Source organism: Mus caroli, chromosome 18, assembly GCF_900094665.2.
Source record: "Mus caroli chromosome 18, CAROLI_EIJ_v1.1, whole genome shotgun sequence".
Taxonomy (NCBI): domain Eukaryota; kingdom Metazoa; phylum Chordata; class Mammalia; order Rodentia; family Muridae; genus Mus; species Mus caroli.
Genome location: NC_034587.1, coordinates 49,487,860 through 49,508,905, shown reverse-complemented (window position 1 = coordinate 49,508,905; position 21,046 = coordinate 49,487,860). Strand labels below are relative to the sequence as shown.

The 21,046-nt window shown below is 41.1% G+C and overlaps 1 long non-coding RNA gene across 1 annotated transcript in view; it reads right to left on the bottom strand.

Annotated features, from left to right (window-relative positions):
* Positions 1-2,662: 2,662 nt before the first annotated feature.
* LOC110284685 overlaps positions 2,663-21,046 on the bottom strand; it is a 41,594-nt gene continuing 23,210 nt past the window's right edge. Inside the window, exons 2-3 of the long non-coding RNA XR_002376975.1 lie at positions 15,655-15,875; positions 2,663-2,905 (exon numbers count right to left, since the gene is read on the bottom strand). This is a non-coding gene — a long non-coding RNA (uncharacterized LOC110284685). The remainder of the gene's footprint in view (positions 2,906-15,654; positions 15,876-21,046) is intronic.

Sequence of the window (21,046 nt, the reverse complement as noted above, 5' to 3'; positions counted from 1 at the left end):
TATGTTCATGGGCATCTCTTTCTTTAGGTTTGGGAAGTTTTCTTCTATAATTTTGTTGAAGATATTTGCTGGCCCTTTAAGTTGAAAATCTTCATTTTCATCTACTCCTATTATCCGTAGGTTTGGTCTTCTCATTGTGTCCTGGATTTCCTGATGTTTTGAGTTAGGATTTTTTGTATTTTGCATTTTCTTTGATTGTTGTGCCGATGTTCTCTATGGAGTCTTCTGCACCTGAGATTCTCCCTTCCATCTCTTGTATTCTGTTGCTGATGCTCGAATCTATGGTTCCTGATTTCTTTCCTAGGGTTTCTATCTCCAGAGTTTTCTCCCTTTGGGTTTTCTTTATTGTTTCTACTTCCATTTTTAGATCCTAGATGGTTTTGTTCAATTCCATCACCTGTTTGGTAGTCTTTTCCTGAAACTCTTTAAGGAATTTTTGTGTTGCCTCTTTAAGGGCTTCTAGCTGTTTACCTGTGTTTTCCTGTATTTCCTTCTTAAATCCTCCATCATCATCATCATGAGAAGTGACTTTAGATCCATGTCTTGCTTTTCTGGTGTGATGGTGTACCCAGAACTTGCTATGGTGGGAGAGTTTGGTTCGGATGATGCCAAATATCCTTGGTTTCTGTTGCTTCTGTTCTTATGCTTGCCTCTGGCCATCTGATTATCTCAAGTGCTTTCTGCCGTCAATATATCTGATTGGAGCCTGTCCTTCCTATAATTCCAGTTGATTCAGGACTCCTCAGAGTCCAGTCTTCTCTGTGATCCTTTCTTTGATTGTGGACTCCTGTGAGCCTGAGATTCTGGGTGTGTCAGAGTTCTTGGCAGTCAAAATCCTGTGAGACCCTGAAATACTGGTGTGACCCAGCTCCTGTTATCCTGGGATCCTGTTGTCCTAAGATCCTGGGCATGTTACAGTGCCTGGAAGTGGTGTCTCCTTTGAGGAGCATGGAGCTATCTAGTTTGTTTGAAACCAAGCTAAAACAGAACTGATCAAAAGGAACCCAAGCCTCTGGTCAAGAAGGACTCTGGTGTCCTTGTTTCTGCTGTCACAGACCCGTCACAATTGGATTGGAACTGATGTTGTTTTCCACTCACCAGTGATCCTAAGATAGAGTGGAGAGTCCTCTGGGGACTGTGGGGGTGTCTGCCGATTCTGCGCCCTAGGTCACCGGGTTCTGGTGCTGACCGGAAGGGCCTCTGTAGACTTTTTTCTCCAATTTTTTATTATATGAGACCTCTGTAGACTTTCAAACATTGTTTCTATTCCCATGATTCCTGTGTTTGAAGCTTTTCTTCTGAGTGTTTTTGGTTTTGTTTTGTTTTGTTTTGTTTTGTTTTGTTGGGGGGGGTTGTTTGTTTGTTTTTGTTTTTTCGAGACAGGGTTTCTCTCTATAGCTCTAGCTGTTCTGGAACTCACTCTGTAGACCAGGCTGGCCTCAATCTCAGAAATCTGCCTGCCTCAGCCCCCCAAGTGCTGGGATTAAAGGCATGCACCACCACTGCCAGGCTGTTTTTGTTTTTGTTTTTAAATGGAATGTCTGTATAGTCTTGGCTATCCTGGAACTCTCTCTGCAGACCAAGCTGCCCTTCCACTCAGAGGTTTGCCTCCCTCTGCCTCCCAAGTGCTGGGATTAAAGGCATGCACCACTCTGCCTAGCTTAATTTTGCTGGCCTCAAATATGTACTCTTATTTTCTGTCTGGAGAAAATATCTCAAAAAGGAGCACCCATCTATAACATCGACTGGCTTTTCTTTCAGGTAACAACTGTTTGAGAAGGTCTAACTTTTGTGCTATTGTTGGGAAAACCATTTTTTCTATTTTGATTGGGATTTGTTTTTGTTAATATTTGGCATGCTGAGCTAATGATTAAAATGCCCCTTTCACTCCTGAGCTAAAAATTAAATGTATTATTATACAGTCTACTAGCCTAAGAAATTTCAAGTCCTTTATTGTCTTCTATCACAATATTCAGTTCAATTCTCATATAAACTAAGGTCAGTTCATATGCTAGCCTTCACTTTAGCAAATCCCTTTTACTGAATACATTAAGATTGTTGACTTATAGTGTAAATAGTTTTTATATCTTTCAGACATAAGTTAAATTAGTCAGATTACAGTGATGAATCTAAAAGTAAAATATGTTCTGGATGAGCAAGGACTGAGACTGTGAACTTCCCTAAGGACAGAAGTGAGGCTGTGGCTTGATAGTGTACTGCTCAGATAGTGCCCCCAAAGCAAGATAAACAAAGGCAATTAAAGTTTTGCTGTCTTCAAGACTCTAAGACTGACCACTAAATTCCTTTAAGAAAGTTTTCATATCCACTTGATATTCCTGTTAAAAGTGCCAGCTAAAATGAGAATATTTGTTCTGATGAACAGGACTGACTTTGCCACTGAAAAGAGGCTGCCCTTCATATCATCAGAACCACATATGCACACGATTATAGACCCTGCTGGTACCAGGTTAGAGTAAAAGCTTTGAGAACATTCTACATCCTTGTGCGTCTCTGTGAGTTTTATTTACTTCTTACTCTGTCTATTTCACACACACACACATAAACACACTCACATACAGAGAAGAATACTTGTTTTGTTCTTTTTCATGTTTGAGTCAAATACCCAAATGTAACCTTGGAAAAAACAGTCCTGCCTTTTTTTCAGTAGCAACCTTTTTATTTTCTTTAAATTTATTTTTGTGCTTCTGTGTTCACACAAGCTGTAGCATGCGTATGAAGGCCAGATACGAACTTCCAGAGTGTGGTTCCATCCTTCCACCATTAGGTTCACAGTCAGGTCATCAAGCTTGATGGTCAGTGCATTTATCTCCTCAGCTATCTGGTAGACCTTAAGCTGCATCTTTAACAGCAAATATATGGTACCATTAGTCATGGAAGATTCAACCTGTGAAGCAATAAACAAGGAAACAGATAAAAAAAATGATTATGTTTTGAGAGCCATGACAGTTAGCTCTGGGCACTGTGTCCATGGAAGTCACTAATCATCCTGTGGACTTGTGGCTCTGCAGTTCCAGGCACTAATCATCCTGTGGACTTGTGGCTCTGCAGTTCCAGGCACTAATCATCCTGTGGACTTGTGGCTCTGCAGTTCCAGGCCTTCTGGCCTACCAGGGCTCTGTTAATCCATCCCCAGGTGTCCTCACCAATAAAAGGCTGTTCTATTATGTGAGGAAACATCTGTCTGTGGGGTTGTTTTCTACTTGTCTGTAATGAAATGGGCAAAAGAGGCCAAAGGGGGTTACGGAGGTGAGAGTTGAGGACCAACTGCAAAGTCCTTTGCCTTTCCACTCTTAGACAAGAGACTTACATGAATGTTATTTCTTTCAGAATCCACCAAATATTGAGTAGTTCCCACTTTTCTTATTTGTTATCCCAAACTGTCAGTATTATTTGTCTCATTTAGGAGCCCCCTTTCCCTGGCATCTTTTGGTGTTATGCTTTGGGTCACAGGTCATACCAATGGGCAGGCACATAAGGCAAATAGACAGAGCAAAGCAGGAAGCAACCATGGGTTGTATTGTTCTAAAGTGAATATAGCTAATGGGATTTTTAGTGTTTAAAGTGTTACCACATGATTAGCCAGTTTCCTCTATTGCACCTTAGAATTAAACCTCGTTCTAGACTGGGGGAAAGTAGTCGATAGGCAATCTGTTGATTAAATAATGAAATTGCTTAGGCTAAAATTTAAAAGTCTGCCTTTAAAAATTCCCTTGTGAAACACTCTCATTTCAATTCAGAACTCATTGAAGAGGATCTTAAAAAAAGTTTGACTCTCAATTTTGTTCTATGTGTTAAGATTAAGCAGGGTCTGCATATAATGTAAAATGTTTAGAACGAGCAATAATGAGAGGGAGGAGGGGACTGGAGATGGTTCTGTGGGTTGAGGTGCTTGCTGTGCCTGCATGAATCCCTGCACTATAATCCCCAGTTCCTAAGTGAAAACCCAAGCATAGCTGGGTACCTACAGTCCCAATACTGTAGTAGCCCAGACAAGGTGCCTGCAGCTTCCTGGCTATCATCCTAGCTCTGCATTCAGTGAGAGATCCTGTGACAAGGGAATAAATAAGGCACACGTGCACACATGTGCACACACACACACACATTATATAACAACGATTAATGAAACTTGAAAGAGTGCAGAGAGGTATATGGGAGGGTTTGGAGGAGGAAAGGGAAGCTGGAAATAATTCATTTACATTATAATCGTAAAAGGAATAATTGTTCTCCATGTTACTTTTTTGACCATTCTTTTACATATGGTAGAAATGTTTTTAACATTGAAATGTCGCCATTCTTAGCTTGCCTGGGTCTAGTGAAATTAGTGATCTCACCTAAATCCACTGATACAGATTCAAAATGGCAACTTATCTTTTTTATTTTACTCGTGAAAGAGAAAATAAAAGCTAACCGGAACAGAATGCCTTCAGTGAAAATAACACCAATCTTAACTAATGATCTCTTTGTTTTTACCCCTCCAGGAGTCACTTTTTTTTGTTGTTTGCTTGTCTGTTTTTTGTTTTTCGAGACAGGGTTTCTCTGTATAGCTCTGGCTGTCCTGGAACTCACTCTGTAGACCAGGCTGGCCTCGAACTCAGAAATCTGCCTGCCTCTGCCTCCTGAGTGCTGGGATTAAAGGTGTGCACCACCACGCCTGGCTACAGGAGTCAATTTTTATGTACCCATCATTACCCTCTGTATGAGGCCTTGAGAAGCAATGTTGGGCTCACCAGCACAGAGTTAACAAAAGTTTTGATGACTCACTTTAAAAAATATCAACAATATTAACTGTTCAACTGTTGAAGCAATGCTGTGGTCTAGGGTTGTTTGTATTGAATGAATTCACTCCCCTTATCTTAGTAGGGGTGGGGGCTAGGCATGAGGTCCGTGGTGGGCTTGTGCTAAGGATTGGTCTGTTGCTATGTATTGTAAGGCTAAATTCTGTACCTGAACGTTTCTCACATGTACAGGCTGATATTATGCCAACGTTGTTCCTGGTTTAAAAGTATTGGTTAAATAAAATTGGCTTTAGCCAATGACTGGTGGGATTAGAGGTAAGAACATTTGGAGTTACCTGGTTGGGGGTAGAGAAGAGTGAGAGGAGAGACCAGGAGGAGAAGGAGGAGTAAATGGAGGAGAGGAGGGAGACACCACGAGGGAGATGGACCATTAGCATGTAGCCAGGAGAAACAGGAAGTACCTAGGGCAGACCACTGGGGAGGCAGCCAGGTCAACAATTCAAAAAGTAGATTAGGAAGTACCCCCAATAACTGTCAAAGCCAAATAAAATAGCCATAACCTGAGTCTCATTTATTTTTAAGCTAGTTGGCGATAAGTTTAAATTGGTTCTACTCCTAGCTTGAGCTATTCTATTGTTTAAAACATCAAGGCATAAGCATTTGTGAAATGGTTTCAGGATTTTGATTTCTGATGAGAAATATATTGTCTGTGTGTTTACATATTCTGAATATTCTAAATGTACTAGAAAAGGAAATTAATTAGCCGCTGATGTTGGTCTGGTATTTCACTCATAAAGAAGGAGAGTAGAAATTGTTTATCAGGTTTAGGAGTTCTCTGGTGGAATTTTGGGGGTCACTTAAGTATACTACCAATCAGTAGACTTCTTCTACTCAAAGGTTAAAAAGGCTGAGAAAGAAACTAGGGAAACAATACCCTTCACAATAGTCACAAACAATATAAAATGCTGTGGTGTGACTCTAACCAAACAAGTGAAAGGTCTGTATGATAAGAACTTCAAATCTCTGAAGAAAGAAATCAAAGATCTCAGAAGAGGGAAAGATCTCCCATGTTCATGGAATGACACGATTAACAGTAAAAAGCAGTCTTGCCAAAAGCAGTCTACAGATTCAATGCAATCCTCATCAAAATTCCAACTCAATTCTTCATAGAGTTAGAAAGAGCAATTTGCAAATTCATTTGGAATAACAAAAAACCCAGGATAAAGAAAAGTATTTTCAACAATAACAGAACTTCTGGGAGAATCACATCCTTAACCTCAAACTGTATTACAGAGCAGTGGTGATAAAAACTGCATGGTGTTGGTACAGAGACATGCAGGAAAATTAATGGAATAGAATTGAAAACCCAGAAATGAATCCACATACCTATGATCACTTGATCTTTGACAAAGGAGCTAAAACCATCCAGTGGAACAAAGACAACATTTTCAACAAATGGTGCTAGTTCAACTGGAGGTCAACATATAGAAGAATGCAAACTGATCCATTCTTATCTCCTAGTACAAAGTTCAAGTCCAAGTCGATCAAGGCCCTCCACATCAAACCAGATTCACTGAAATCTATAGAAAAGAAAGTGCAGAAAAACCTCAAACACATGGGCACAGGAAAAACGTTCCTGAACAGAACACCAATAGCTTATGCTCTAAGATCAAGGATCAACAAATGGGACCTCATAAAATTGCAAAGCTTCTGTAAGGCAATAGGACAAAACAGCAACCAACAGATTGGTAAAAAGATCTTTACTGATCCTGTATCTGATATCCAATATATGCAAAGAACTCAAGAAGTTAGACTCCAGAGAATAAAATGACCCTATTAAAAATGGGTTACAGAGAGAGATAAACAAAGAATTCTCAACTGAGGAGTATTGAATGGCTGAGAATCACCTAAAGAAATGTTCAGCATCCTTAGTCATCAGGGAAATGCAAATCAAAACAACCCTGAGGTTCCACCTCACACCAGTCAGAATGGCTAAGATAAAAAATTTGGGTGACAGCAGATGCTGGCGAGGATGTGGAGAAAGAGGAACACTCCTCCATTGCTGGTGGGATTGCAAGCTGTTACAATCACTCTGGAAATCAGTCTGGCAATTCCTCAGAAACCACTCCTGGGCATATACCCAGAAGATGCTACAACATGTAATAAGGACATATGCTCTTCTATGTTCATAGCAACCTTATTTATAATAGCCAAAAGCTGGAAATAACCCAGATGTCTTTCAACAGAATGGATACAGAAAACATAGTACACAATGCAGTACCACTCAGCTATTAAAAACAATGACTTCATGAAATTCATAGTCAAATGGATAAAACTAGAAAATATCCTGAGTGAGGTAACCCAATCACAAAAGAAGACACATGGTATGCACTCACTGACAAATGGATTTTATTCCAGAAATTAGGAATACCCAAGGTATGATTCGAAGATCACATGAAGCTCAAGAAGAAGGAAGACCAAAGTGTGGGTGCTTCAGTCCTTCTTAGAAAAGGGAACAAAATACTCATGGGAGCAAATATGGAGACAAAGTGTGGAGCAGAGACTGAAGGAAAGGCCATCCAAAGACTGACTCACCTGGTCACCCATTCCATATACAGTCACCAAACATAGACACTGTTGTGGATACCAAGAAGTGCTTGCTGACAGGAGCCTGATATAGTTGTCTCCTGAGAGGCTCTGCCAGAGCCTGACAAATACAGAGGTGGATACTCAAAGCCAACCATTGGACTGAGCACAAGATCACCAATGGGGTCCCCAATGGAAGAGTTAGAGGAAGGATTGAATGAGCTGAAGGGGTTTGCAAACCCATAGGAAAAACACTATCAACCAACCAACCCCCTAGATCTTCCAGGGACTAAACCACCAACCAAGGAGTACACATGGAAGGACCCATGGCTCCAGCTGCATACTTACCAGAGGATGGCCTTGTCAGACATCAATGGGAGGACAGACTTTTGGTCCTGAGAAGGCTTGATGCCCAGTGTAGGGGAATGCCAGAACAGAGAAGTGGGAGTGGATGGCTTAATGAGCAGGAGGAGCAGGTGGGGGTAGAAGAGGGCATTTTCAGAGGGGAAACCAGGAAAGGGGATAACATTTGAAATGTAAATGAAGAAAATATCTAATAAATAAAAAAAAGAAGGGAAGTAGATCTTACAGGATATAGGGAAAACTAGTTCTAGGTTTTAATTGTGTGCTACTTATAAACTTGCAAGCCAGTCCATTTCTGTTTTGTTGACCAAAACCAGGGACTCCTAAAGACATAGACACAGGCCACTTTTGCCTGCAGCATAGGAAGCAGCCTGAGAAGCAGCAGTTACATGTTGTGTTCCCCGCCATGACTCAACATATGTCCATAGGTTTGATAGAGAGCTTTGCATCATAGCTATAGAACACCGAGTAATATATAACAAACAGTAAGCAAGCCTAGTGGTGATGAAGGTTGTGTGTCTGATTGGTTGATTGGTTGGTTGGTTGGTTGGTTGGTTGGTTGGTTGGTTGGTTGGTTGATAATCACTTGTGTAGGAGAATACACCTACCATATCACTCAGAACAAGTTGACAGTTCATGTATATCCTAAAGACATTGACAGCCACTCCCACTCTGAGGCTTATAAGCTAAAACCATTTTGACCTTTCGAAGGTGTCTTTCCTGAGAACCCCTATATGGTCATAATCTCTTGGTAGACATACCAAGGCAATAGGTATGTCTACCAATTTCTCAGCAATAGGCTTCAGGCTCTGAGCAATCCTGGTTTTCTCTGATTCCCAAAACATATGGTAAGCCAGTGGTTTCAGGGACATTTCAGACTTAATACCCAGTCTTAGTGGGTGCCCCCTTTCCTGGCAGGAGAACAGTGGGGTGTGCACTGCAGGTTCCTGTTGGGGTGAAGTTGGAAAACTTCACTTCTGGGCCTGCTCACACTGGAGATGGCTTTTCTGTCCCACAAGTCTGTCACTTTCTGTTGTACGAACAGGCGATTAAGTATGATTCCCTGGGCTGAAAGTAAAGCCAAAAAGATGAGTGAGTTCTCCACTTCACAAAAGGCCACCTCTGCCATGTAGGGCGAGCCAGGCTCTGCTTGGTGAACAAAAGTTCTGGACTGAGGTGAACGGGTAAGCCCGAGTCCAGTAAATTTAATGTTCTCTATTTTTAGGAGGTGTAACCCAGTATATGGTTCATGGGCAATTGCATGTGTGCTTCATAGTAAGACAGAGTAAGCCAGTAAAAGTTACTCCCAATGACCAGGAGAGGGCACCTAGCACAAGTGAATGAGGTACTCTTCCAACACCAGCTTCAAAGACTCCTCTTCCAGTACTCTCTACACTTCAGTAATTAATTTATTTTCTGTGTGCTGTACTCTTCATGGGAATCCCCTGAGGTCCCAAGTACATTTAATGATGATGTTTCTTATATAGACTAATTGCAGAATTGATTTTATAAACTTGGCTAAACTCAACACTGTAGAAGGGGTCAAATAAATAATTGAAACACTTTTTTCTAACTTAAGGAGTTTTTAAATTTTTTCCTTTTTAATTCCACTTCTCTGCATGTCTGGTCAGGTTTAATTTTTATCCCTGTACTCAGAGAAGTCATCCCTAAGTATCACTAAATAAGGAGAAGATGTTATACCATTATAAAATGAAATGAGACATGATGTTTTATATTTCCCAGAAAAGAAGAAACTTAAATCCTATGTACTTCCTTGCAAGCCCAAGGTAGACATAAACAATACACTGGCCAAACATGTTCTTCAGGCATATAATTCTCTGTCTTCCTAAAGTGGACACTCCCTGGGAAAATACAAATAACTTCTCATTTCAAAGCCCTTTGACACAAAAAGAAAGTAGGCCACTTTGACCAGAGCCGAAAATAATCTTTTCCAAGCAAGCTGACTGAAAGACTCATCATCCAAGGGAGAAATATATACCGAGAGTTTTTACTCCTTGCATTTGTTTCATTTTCAATTACTTTTTGTAGCCATGGAGAAAAAAAATACACCACCCCCCCCCACATACACACACACACACACACACACACACATTTATATTTATGGATGATGTCCCCAAAAAAAACATCAAATATTCCATTTCAGCTCAAAGTGGCTCCCCGTATCCAGTAGTTTAGAAATATGAAACTGTAGCCGGGAGTGGCTGAGCCACCCATGGGAGAGCAAGGACTGCTTTCACTCTGGGGTCCTAACTCCACTCTGGTGGTACTAGCTGTTCACTGAAGAGTGAGCTTCAGACTTCTGTCTTTCTGTTCCACTAAAGATGAAAAACAATACCTACAATCTGACGAGACTGTGGGTTTGATTTGCATCACAGTAACTCTAGCCAGCTGCAGTCCAGGAATCGATTTCACATTCAAAGAACAAGCGTTTTGCTCCTGGCTGACAATTTGCATTCCACATCACTCTCAGTAATAACCAATACCATTGATAAGTAGCTGCGAGATGCTATTGTTCTCTTCAATACCTTCCAAGATGGATTTTACCATCACTATCTCACAGAAGAAAAGACCGAAGAGAGCTTAGAGGGATTATCCACAAATACACAGCAATACATAACAAAGCAGAATTCATGCCCGTGGTAACTGCCCCTAAGTCCATGCCACATCCACCAGTACTTATTTGCATAAAGTCTTTTACCAACATGAACACAAAGGAGTTTATTATATTATATAGTCACCATAACTACCTTCCTGTTCTCTATTTCAATTTGGATCAGAAAGGAACTACAAAGTAAATTAATTATTTAGGGTCCCTAAGAAGGATGTTAAAATTTACATTCATAATTGTAAATGGCAAGCTATACTAATATATACTAGGCTGAGGATACATTATAGCATATGTTTTTATAAGACCTTGTAATTGATAAAATATTGCTAGCAGGAAATATCTTTTAAAAGGCACCAACCCTCGCTAAGGCCAGCTACTCTCTGACCTCGATGGTCGATGGTCTCGCCACCTCCACAACTAGCCCCATGCAGAGATGGCCCATCTTGTAGTTCTTTTGCTGTGGATTGTAATCCAGTAAAATCAAAACTCTAGAGGCTTGATATAAATCAGTCAGATTTATATTAGTAAATTCTCAACCCACAAATCACCAGCACAATGGACTCAAAACTCAGTTGATATAAACACAAGCTACACGCCTAGATGGGGCCAATGTACCCTACTTGTTATTTAATCATCTAAGTAATCCCCAATACTTATGGCTCCCAGGACTGTGTGGTTTTGGCTCCTCTTCCTCTCCTCCCCTTCTTCTCTGTCCCTCTGTACTCTCTTCTCTAAAATTCTCAGCTGGCCTTCGTTTTTCACTGCCCAATCACAGGCTCTCACCTTATCTTGTGCCTGCCTTCACCTGCATATAACAGCAATCCACAAATATTAGAACCTTGCTGCTGGGTATAACACTTGATCAAATAATCAAGTTCCTAAAACAATAATATGCATTTATCTACAATAAAAAACACATTAAAGAAAGTTGAAGTCTATTTTCTCTAAAATATCTATATGTCACAATCAGATTCCTTCTCACACCATTTTAAACAGTTTCCTAAACCCTAAGTTCAAAGTCACACAAAATAGATGGTAGCTTATTTTAAAAGAATTAGGTATCCAAAATTTCAGAAACATACATTTTTTTTTGACTATTTGCCAGCTTTCTGAGAGCCATCAGTGCCACAATAACAGACCAGGTTTTTCCAAGTGTCACTAGCCTCCTGAGCCATTCCTGGAAGGCTTCAAGACTGGAAGAACTTTGGGGAAAGCACCTGAAAAATGAACAGATAAACAAGACAGAGTTCTGGAGCTCCACACCAAGTCAGAGTGGTCCCCCTGGATCCTTCCCTCCTTCTAGTTTGCAGCAGAGTGTTACAGCCTAGTCTATAGTCTTTATAAGTCTTAGCAAGGGTGGCTGTGTGGTCAGTGTGTGAATGTGCTAGGCAGAAATGGAGGGCAGGCATTCCCTGGGTTTCTGTCTCTCATTTCCTTGTGAACCTAGATGTCGGTGTGCCAGGCAAATGTGAGGGTAGGCATCCCTGGATGTCTCCTCGTCTCTTGACAGCCAGGATAAAGCCCTGATCATCTAGCCCCAAGTAGTCTAAGAGGGCTCCAGCTAGTAAGAATGGTGAGAACCCACATTTCCTTTGATCAATCTCCACTGAATCTCAGGTGACCAACCTCTGTGCCTTCAGAGAGGAGGCTACTGCATCTTTCTTATTCTGCCATTGCCAGCTCCAAAGTGACAGTGAGGGAGTGGGCTATGGAGAAATGAGAGAAATGGGTCCTAGGAAGACACAGCTCAGGTCACTTGAGGAGCAGATTCTCCAGTCCTATTATAATTCATTGCTTCCCAGCGTGCTTAGCTCCCAGGTCCCAGACCCCTGAGAACTCTAGGCTGCAAACTTTCTCTTGCTCTACTTGGGAATGTTGTCTCAACTAGAATTAGTGTTCACTGGTTCTGGAATTGAAAATCACTTCACTTCTCTGAGGCCAGTTTACTTATGTACATAAGAAGGTTACAATAGTTTTTGGATTTTGTTTTGTTTGGTTTTTTGTTTGTTTTTTTTTAATTCTCTCTCTCTCTCTCTCTCTCTCTCTCTCTCTCTCTCTCCCTCTCTCGTGGGGGTGTTTTTTTCCATTTTGTTTTTTCCTTATTTCATGGAGTGTTATGTGCATAGTGCTTAGCATGTTGCTGAAGTTTTGAACGAACCACTTCCCATTATTTCCTTTTTTACTATTTTAAGATGTTCACATGGGTTTTTCCCAATGACTATCTATACATTGTCTTCACATGATCATGGATGTTGCATCAACCATATTGACCCAAGGCATCACAAGAAAACCACTGAGATTTTAACCCTCAGGAGGCATTGCTAAAGAGGTCATAAACACAGATGGAATGCCAACAGGTCATCTCTGATAATCTTAAGGAGACAGCATCCCATAGTGTGGTGGTTTAAATGAGAAAGGTCCCCCATAGGCTCATTTGGTTAGTCCCTAGTTGTGAGTACATTTTAGGGAAGTGAAGCCTTGCTGGAGAAGCTTATCACTAGGGAGGACAGACTTTGAGGGAGCTCTCTCTCTGTGTCTCTGTCTCTCTCTCCTCCTCTGTCTCTTTCCCCTCCCTCCTCCTTTGTAATCTCTCTCTTTCTCTCCCTTTCTCTCTCTCTCTCTCTCTCTCTCTCTCTCTCTCTCTCTCTCTCTCTCTCTCTCTCTCCTCTCCCCTTCCTATCTGTGGATTAAAATAAAATGTGACCAGATATTCTGCTGATGATATCAGAAAATCAGCTGCTGACCTTCTGCTACTCTGACTCCCGTTACTGCTGACCTTGTTAATTAACCTTTCCCATCATGGTGGACTCTACACCTTTAGATCGTAAGTCAAAATAAACCCCTTTTCCTCTCAGTCGCTTTTGCTCATGGGATTTTATCACAGCATCAAGAAGGTTACTAGAGAATACAGTCCTTAAAGCCATTTTATAATATGGAAGAGGCGGAAAGTTTCAACTTTCTCTTCATATTGAAAAGCCTGGCAGATTTTTGATGCAGAAAAAAAAAAAACATGCTGAAAAGAAATTATGGAAGAAAGTTTTCTACTTTCAAAATAGCACTGGCTTTCTAAAGCCTATAAACAAAGTAAGAGATTGTTTAAAAGATAAAGTTGCTCATAAAAACAGAGAAGTGAAATTTAACTTCTTCCCAGAAATAAAGGATCATACAAAACAAAAAGAAAAAGCCCAATCCACACAACAAAGCCCTTGCTCCCTTAAGTCAAATAGAAAGGACTAAACAGTTCAGGAGGCAGAAGCGCTGAACACATAGGAGTGGGGAAACAGATTGTGTGTGTGTGTGTGTGTGTGTGTGTGTGTGTGTGTGTGTGTGTGTGTGTGTGAAAAGATGCCCACAATACTAAAATGCCATTTCTAGACTTTATCTTGCATCTGTGCGCATGAGGTCAAAGCTATAGGAATAAGGACATATACTGAGGTGTTGCCTGCAAAACATTGGAAAGAACTTGGGGCTATGTAAACAGGGCTTGTTTTATAGATGGGGCTTAATATAGTTAATGGACACTGTAGGAGTGTGCAAAAGTTCTTGATTTTAGTTAATATGTAATGATTGTCAAGATTAGGAGATAGACATATTAATAGAAAAGAGATATTGGGAATCAAAGTCCTAATTATTTTTAGGATAATTATATATGCTTGTGTGTGTTGTATATGTATGTGTGTGTGTATACAGAGAGAGAGAGAGAGAGAGAGAGAGAGAGAGAGAGAGAGAGAGAGAGAGAGAGAGAGAGAATAATATACAAGATATCGGTACCAGCCTCCCAGGGTTTTTTAGTATCTGAGTCTGATGGACAGTGGGAAAAGTGGCACAGAAAGCTTAAATTCATAGTTCTTGTCTTCTACATCATGACAGCACTAAGCCATGCCAAACACCTTCCAATCCAGACCCATATATAAGCAGATCACCGGTTAAGACAAGAGTTCATTTCCTATTGAGATATCAGCTCACAGTGTGGTGATTTGAATGAAGCTTGCTGCTCAGTCTGTGGTGTTATTTGGGAAATTTTAGGAAGTGTGGCCTTGCTGGAGAAAGTATGTCACTGGGGGCAGGCTTGAAGAGTTATAGACAGTGGTTCTCAACCTCCCTAATGCTGCCATCCTCAATACAGCTCCTCATGTTGTGGTGAGCTCCAGCCATAGAGTTATTTTCATTGCTACTTTGTAACTATAGTTTTGCTACTGTTGTGGATCATAATGTAAATATGTGATATGCAGGCTAGCAGATATACGGCCTGGGGTTTAATCTCAGAATGACTGAAATAACTCGACAGACACATACTACATATACACACAGAGAGACACAGACACTCACACACAGAGAGACAGACAGAGAGACAGACAGACACACACACACACACACACACACACACACACAAGAGCCATTCCATTCTAGGATATAAGATGTTTCCACATTGTTCCATGGTGAGGCATGTGGTAACATCTGTGATATGCAGATCCACACAGGAATTTCTTTTGCTTCAGAGCATCTTTACTTTTTTCTCCCAGGGTTTTAAAGGGTCAATCATTTTCTTTCCAGCTGTAGCTCTGGCATCTGGGAAAAGATTTTTGCTTACGAGTTTGGAAGAGTGCTGTATAGGGTAAAACCAAGAGAAATCAGCACTATATCAGCAAAGATCCCTGACTAAAGAGAGGTGAGTCTGTCACAAAGCCTGGAAAAGACTGCTTCTGCCAACATCCAACCTACACTGTGACTCAGAAAGGCAGATGATCACAGTCTGAATTTTTGTTCAATGGGCTCACCATGTCCTCAAACTGTGACATGGCACTTTTCACCCCATCTGTATTTTCCATGCGCATTCCATTCCAGGTAAATGCTGGTAACGGCTTAAGTACTTCCCCACCAGCTGGCAATGATTACTATCACCCATTGTTTAGTGGGACACAGATCTTCAACTTCTCTCAAAACTTTACCGTCAGTCTGGATTCGATTACAGATAATAGAAGAATAAAGTATTTTAAACACAAAATGATTTAAATCAAAGAATAAGATTTTTATAAGAGACACTAAAAGCCATGCAGGACTGGAGTCTAGCTCATACCCCAGAATAATTACAGAGAGATTCTGTAATGTTGGCCTATGGAGGAAGTTGCTACTTTGACCACAGTTGGGGGAGGGTGGAATCTGAAAGCTGTTTTTGGGACTGTTGCCTTGTTCTGTGTGTTTAACTTCAGCCCAAGTCCTGGAAGATACACCCCTGAGCTCCCGAGTCGATCTCCAACTGGCTTTGCTCTATATTTTAGATGCACTGAACTATCAAATACTTCCCAAAACCACTCCTACAGTGGAAACCCCAGCTCCTCCTGTGTATCAGCAAAGTCAGCAGAACCTGAAGGGCAACTTCTGCCTTACTTCATTTGCGAATCATGTGTCCTTGACATGATTACAGTGCCCAATTCTTGAATTCTAGGGTCAGCCCAAGTCCAAGAGGAATAGATTCTAGCAGTCCCTTCTTGCCTGTGGTTCCGGAACATTCTCACGGTTGCCACATCCACCCTAAAAATCTCAAGACAAAATTCAAACAAGGTTGAAATGAATGATCTCACTTATTCTTGAATTTATAATAAATGTGGTTTCTGGAAACTGCCTGCTTACAAAATTTAGGCCTGATTTTAAATGCTATAGATGAAAAAAACATCTGTTTGACTAATTTTTTAAATTTTTTTATGTTTGCCTGAATATTTTTATTCATATTGACTGAAAAAGAAGGCATTCTGGTTTGATACAATTACTCTCCAAAATAATAAGACTAAAGTGCCTTAATATGGGAAAGAAGAAAATAGAGAAGATTTCAGAGACACATGACATATATGCAAATGGACCAATTTAAGTACAGACATGAGATCTGTACAACCTCCTATGACAGCTGGTGAATACTCAGTGAAAGATGAGGAAAGGCATGTGCACCCGCACTCACACACACTCACAAATAAAGTTGTTCCACCATACCACAAGTACACTTGCTGCACTATGTTCACAACAGCTTTATTTGTAATAGCCAGAAACTGGCAACAACCCAAACGCTCAACTGAAGAATAAAGAAATTGTGGTTCATTTCCATAATGTAATACTACTCAGCTATTAAAAACAAGGACATCATGAAATTTCCAGGCAAATGGATGGAACTCGAAAATATCATCTGAGTGAAGTAACCCAGACCCCAAAGGACATGCATGATATGTACTCACTTATAAGTGGATATTAGTCATAAAGTACATGATACTCACGCTACAATTCATAAACCCAAAGTAGCTGTCCTAGTTAGGGTTTCACTGCTGTGAACAGACACCATGACCAAGGCAAGTCTTATATAACCAACATTTAATTGGGACTGGCTTACAGGTTCAGAGGTTCAGTCCATTATCATCAAGGTGGGAGCATGGCAGTATCCAGGCAGGCAAGGCACAGTCAGAGCTGAGAGTTCTATGTCTTCATCCAAAGGCTGTTAGTGGAACTTCTAGTTGCCGACTTCCAGGCAACTATGGTGAGGATCTTATGCCCATACCCACAGTGACACACCTACTCCAACCAGGTCACACCTATTCCAACAAGGCCACACCTCCAAGTGGTGCCATTCCCTGGTCCAAGAATATACAAACCATTGCAATAGCTAAATAAGGAGGGCTCAAAGGAAGATGCTTGAAGTTCACCCAGAATGGAAAGTAAAATTGTCATTGGAGTTGGATAGAGGGAGGGAACTGGGTGGGAGAGGGAACAGGGAGTGGAAGTAGGGGATCAGATGAAAGGAGAGCCTAGAGAATGAATGGAAATAGGGAGTCAGGTGGGAAGTGGGGTGGGGTAGAGATGGGGATCTCTAGGACATGCCAGAGACCTTGGATGGGGGAGACTCCAGGTAGTCTGAGGGTGACTCTAGCTGAGGCTACTAGCAGTGAGGGATATGGAGCCTGAAGAGGGCACCTCCTGTAGCCAGGCAGGACTCCCAGTGGAGGGATAAGGATACCAATCCACCAACAAAGCCTTCAACTCAAAATCTGTCCTGCCTATAAGAAATGCAGGGAAAGAAAGAAAGCAGAGACTGAGGGAATGGCCAACCAATAACTGGCCCAACTTGAGACCCATGCCATGGGCAAGAACCAATCCCTGACACTATTAATAATACTCCATTATGTTAACAGACAGAAGCCTATGTTACTGTCCTCTGAGAGGCTCCATCCAGCAGATGAGTGAAACAAATGCAGAGACCCACAGCCAAACATTAGAGTTGGGGAAAGGATTGAGGAACTCAGAGGAGATAGAGACTCCACAAGATGACCAACAGAGTCAACTAACCTGGACCCTTGGGAGCTCCAAGACTGAACCACCAACCAAAGAACATACAGGGCATAGACCTACTCCTTCCCCCACTGACATATGTAGCAGATGTGTAGCTTGATCTTTATGTTAGGCCCCCTACCCCCAGAACTAGAGTGAAACTAGAACTAGAGTTACCCTGACTCTGTTACCTGTCTATGAATCCTGTACCCCTAACTGGACTGCCTTGTCTGACCTCAGTGGAAGAGGACATACCCAGTTCTGCAGTGACTTGAGGTATCAGGGTAGGCTGGTACCCAGGAGGAACCTCACCCTTCTCAGAGATGAAAGGCTTGGAGGCATGGGGCGAGGGCCTTGTGAGAAGGGACTGGAAGGAGAAGGGGGGCCGAGATCAGGATGTAAAGTGAATAAATAGATTAATGGAAAAATAATACAAATTACATCTAAGTTAGCTCTTGCATTTAGAATACACCGCTGGTAATTGTTTGGCTTGTGTCCATATTCTATGCATCTATACACTCAGTGACATCTTTGAAAGCATGGCAAGGAAAGTCCATTTCAACTCAAATTCCATAAAAGAGGAGTTTTTGGAGCCCAGATCTTGGTTCTGTGGCTCAGAACTGTGCCTGCTGTGTTGCTTAGGTAAGCCCTGGTCCTATGGCCATTAAGTCTCTAAATTCACCCCCATCCCTCATGACTTTAGGGTTGTTTTTAGGACAAGCTGATTCCCTTACAAACTTCTTAACATGATCTGAGTGAGATTCTTGCATGTAAATACCAAAATTGTAATTTAATACGTGTTGCCACTGTGATTAAAACAGGAAAAATGAAGCTAGAAAAAAAAATGGTTAAAAGAAGAACGCAGACATCAAATATGAAGGGAATTCTGTATTCATTTTGAACCAAACACACCCTGTAGTTTTTGGATCCGCTGAGTGAATCTATCAAGAAATCTCTTGCAACATATGGAGTTGAACTATCATCGGTTTTCCAACAGACTGGTGCCTCCACCCAGACGTTCATTCCAGCACTATAGCTATACTCAAAGCCTTGGCCATTCTAAGGAAATTCCACAAGTAACAATTACCGTGCTTGGCAGAAAAAGTATTCCTACTAAGTTAAAGCTTAAGGGGTGTTTTTTTTTGTTGTTGACTTAAAAAAAATACATTTCTAATGTTCTTTTTAGATTTATCGCTCCTGGAGACAGGGTATTATCAAATTTAAAGTGAAAAGGAAGCTAAACAAAGTAAATAAGGCAAGCAGATAACTATATTACAGATCAATGCACTGTGGAGTCATGACTTAAATGTGCATGGGTCCTTGTCTCTAAGTGGACTATTCTCAAATAGCAAAACCACTAGACCCTTGGCAGGTCTCCTGATAGGGGAAAATGCCCAAAGTCACATAGTGTACTGTGACTACAAGCCACATGACAGGATTATTTTTTGCATACTTTTGTTATTCATTTGTTTATAATAGCTAACGCCATCCTCTCAACCGACCCTTCCACTCCCACTTTATATCTCATCGTCTTGCTTCCAGGCCAGCCTGTCTTCATGCTAAGCCCCACCCTTTGTGGGATCTAGAGACGGGGTGCAACTAAAAGCGCATAGAAGACCTGGTTCAGTTCCTAGCACTCACATTCTGTAGCTCAGAGCAGCCTGTAACTACAGCTTCTAGGGATCTGTTACACTCTTCTAGACTCTGTAGGAGCCTGCTCACATGGACAAACATGCACATAGACACATATATACACATCATTGTAAACATAAACCTTTCAAAAAGCTATCCCTTAGCAGCCACTCTAGCTACTCACAGAAACTTTCCTTCTTGAATATAGCCCCCCCTGTCAAATGCATTCTCATCCTATACCCTGGGTTTTACAGAAATTATTATCCCATCATTCAAAGTCTACATGAAAAATCCAGTCAGTAAGGACTTTTCTTCTTGGAAGGAAACAGAGGTAAGCAAGAGTATGAGTTTTTAAAAATTAATGCTATTCCTTCTGCCATCCTTTATCTCCACTAGATTTTTCACACGTTTACTAGGAGTATGTCATATGTCTTTGTACAACCTACACCAATACTCACCTCTTTCTGTTTTTTTTTCTTCTTTAGCTTTCCTCTGTCATCTGAGTCAGACAGGTGCTGTAGAAAGTACATTATGCCTCTATCATTTCTCCTACAAAACCAGAAATGAAGACATCAGCATGAGGATTTTAATCCCACCCACCCAAGATTCTTATTTCTGCAGCAAGGAAGCAAAGAAAAATTGCAAGGGGGCAGGGGGCGGGGCGGGGGAGCAGTGAAGACTAGACTATCATTCTACAGCACAAAGCCCAGAAAAGTATGCATAGTTCAAAGTCCTAAAGTTTGAGGAACTCATTGGTCGCTCACAGAGATTATCCACCCATACCTGGCATGTCAAATACAGGGGTTTGAACACTAAATGATGCTGCTGGAGTTCAATATGGTATTGTATTTAACATAAGCCCTTGGAGAAGGAAGAAAATTCCATTATAAAGGGTTTAAATACAGTTGGCCTTACTGCTTGTTCCTCGAGGTTTGCCCAGACTTGAGGCTTGGATTCCATTCAACTGCTCCAGCTCCTTGTCCTTCTGTCCACCTCAGCATCACTTATCATTACTATAGAACATTAGATATTCTTGAAGACAATAATACAATGGAAGCTTGCCTACTGTTTTCTTGTGTTTCAGACTGTTCCAGACTTCAGGGTCAATCCCTCCCTGGTTCCCGCAGTTCAGAGCCTGAGTCACACTTTGTTGCCCCCTAGAGGATGATTCACTCTGGTGGTTTTTCTGTAGCAATACTAACTAAGGTTTCTCCTCCTCACTGTAAAAAACCAGACAACAGAGTCCCAGGGAGCCTTCATCCTGCCACATGCTCATTCTAACGGTCTACAGAGCTCCACCCCGGAAAGGAAAGCATTTTCATGTCTTTCATTCCACTAGACCTACAAGAACATTTTTCTGTCTGCAAGTCACTTACTAACCACACCTAGAATAGCATTTCTTGGGCTCCTCATGAGGCACTACCACAAATTTATCTCCTAGTGGCAAGGAGCTTGAGTCAGAAAAATCCAAAACTGGTTTGATTTCAAGTCTCCCAGTGAGAGCTATGTTCTGAAGCCATTCAGCATTTCAGCAAGGAATAAAATACTACATCGCAAGAATATGCAGTGCACTGTTCCTTCTCTCAGGAGTTCTGACTGTAGGTTATGAATATATATATATATATATATATATATATATATATATATATATATATATATAATGGCAGCCTTGTGAACAGGTTAAAAATCAACCTCAGCATCCAACATCATCAGTAACATTTTCAGATTTCTTTTGTTGTTGTTGTTGTTTTGTTTGTTTGTTTTTCAAGAC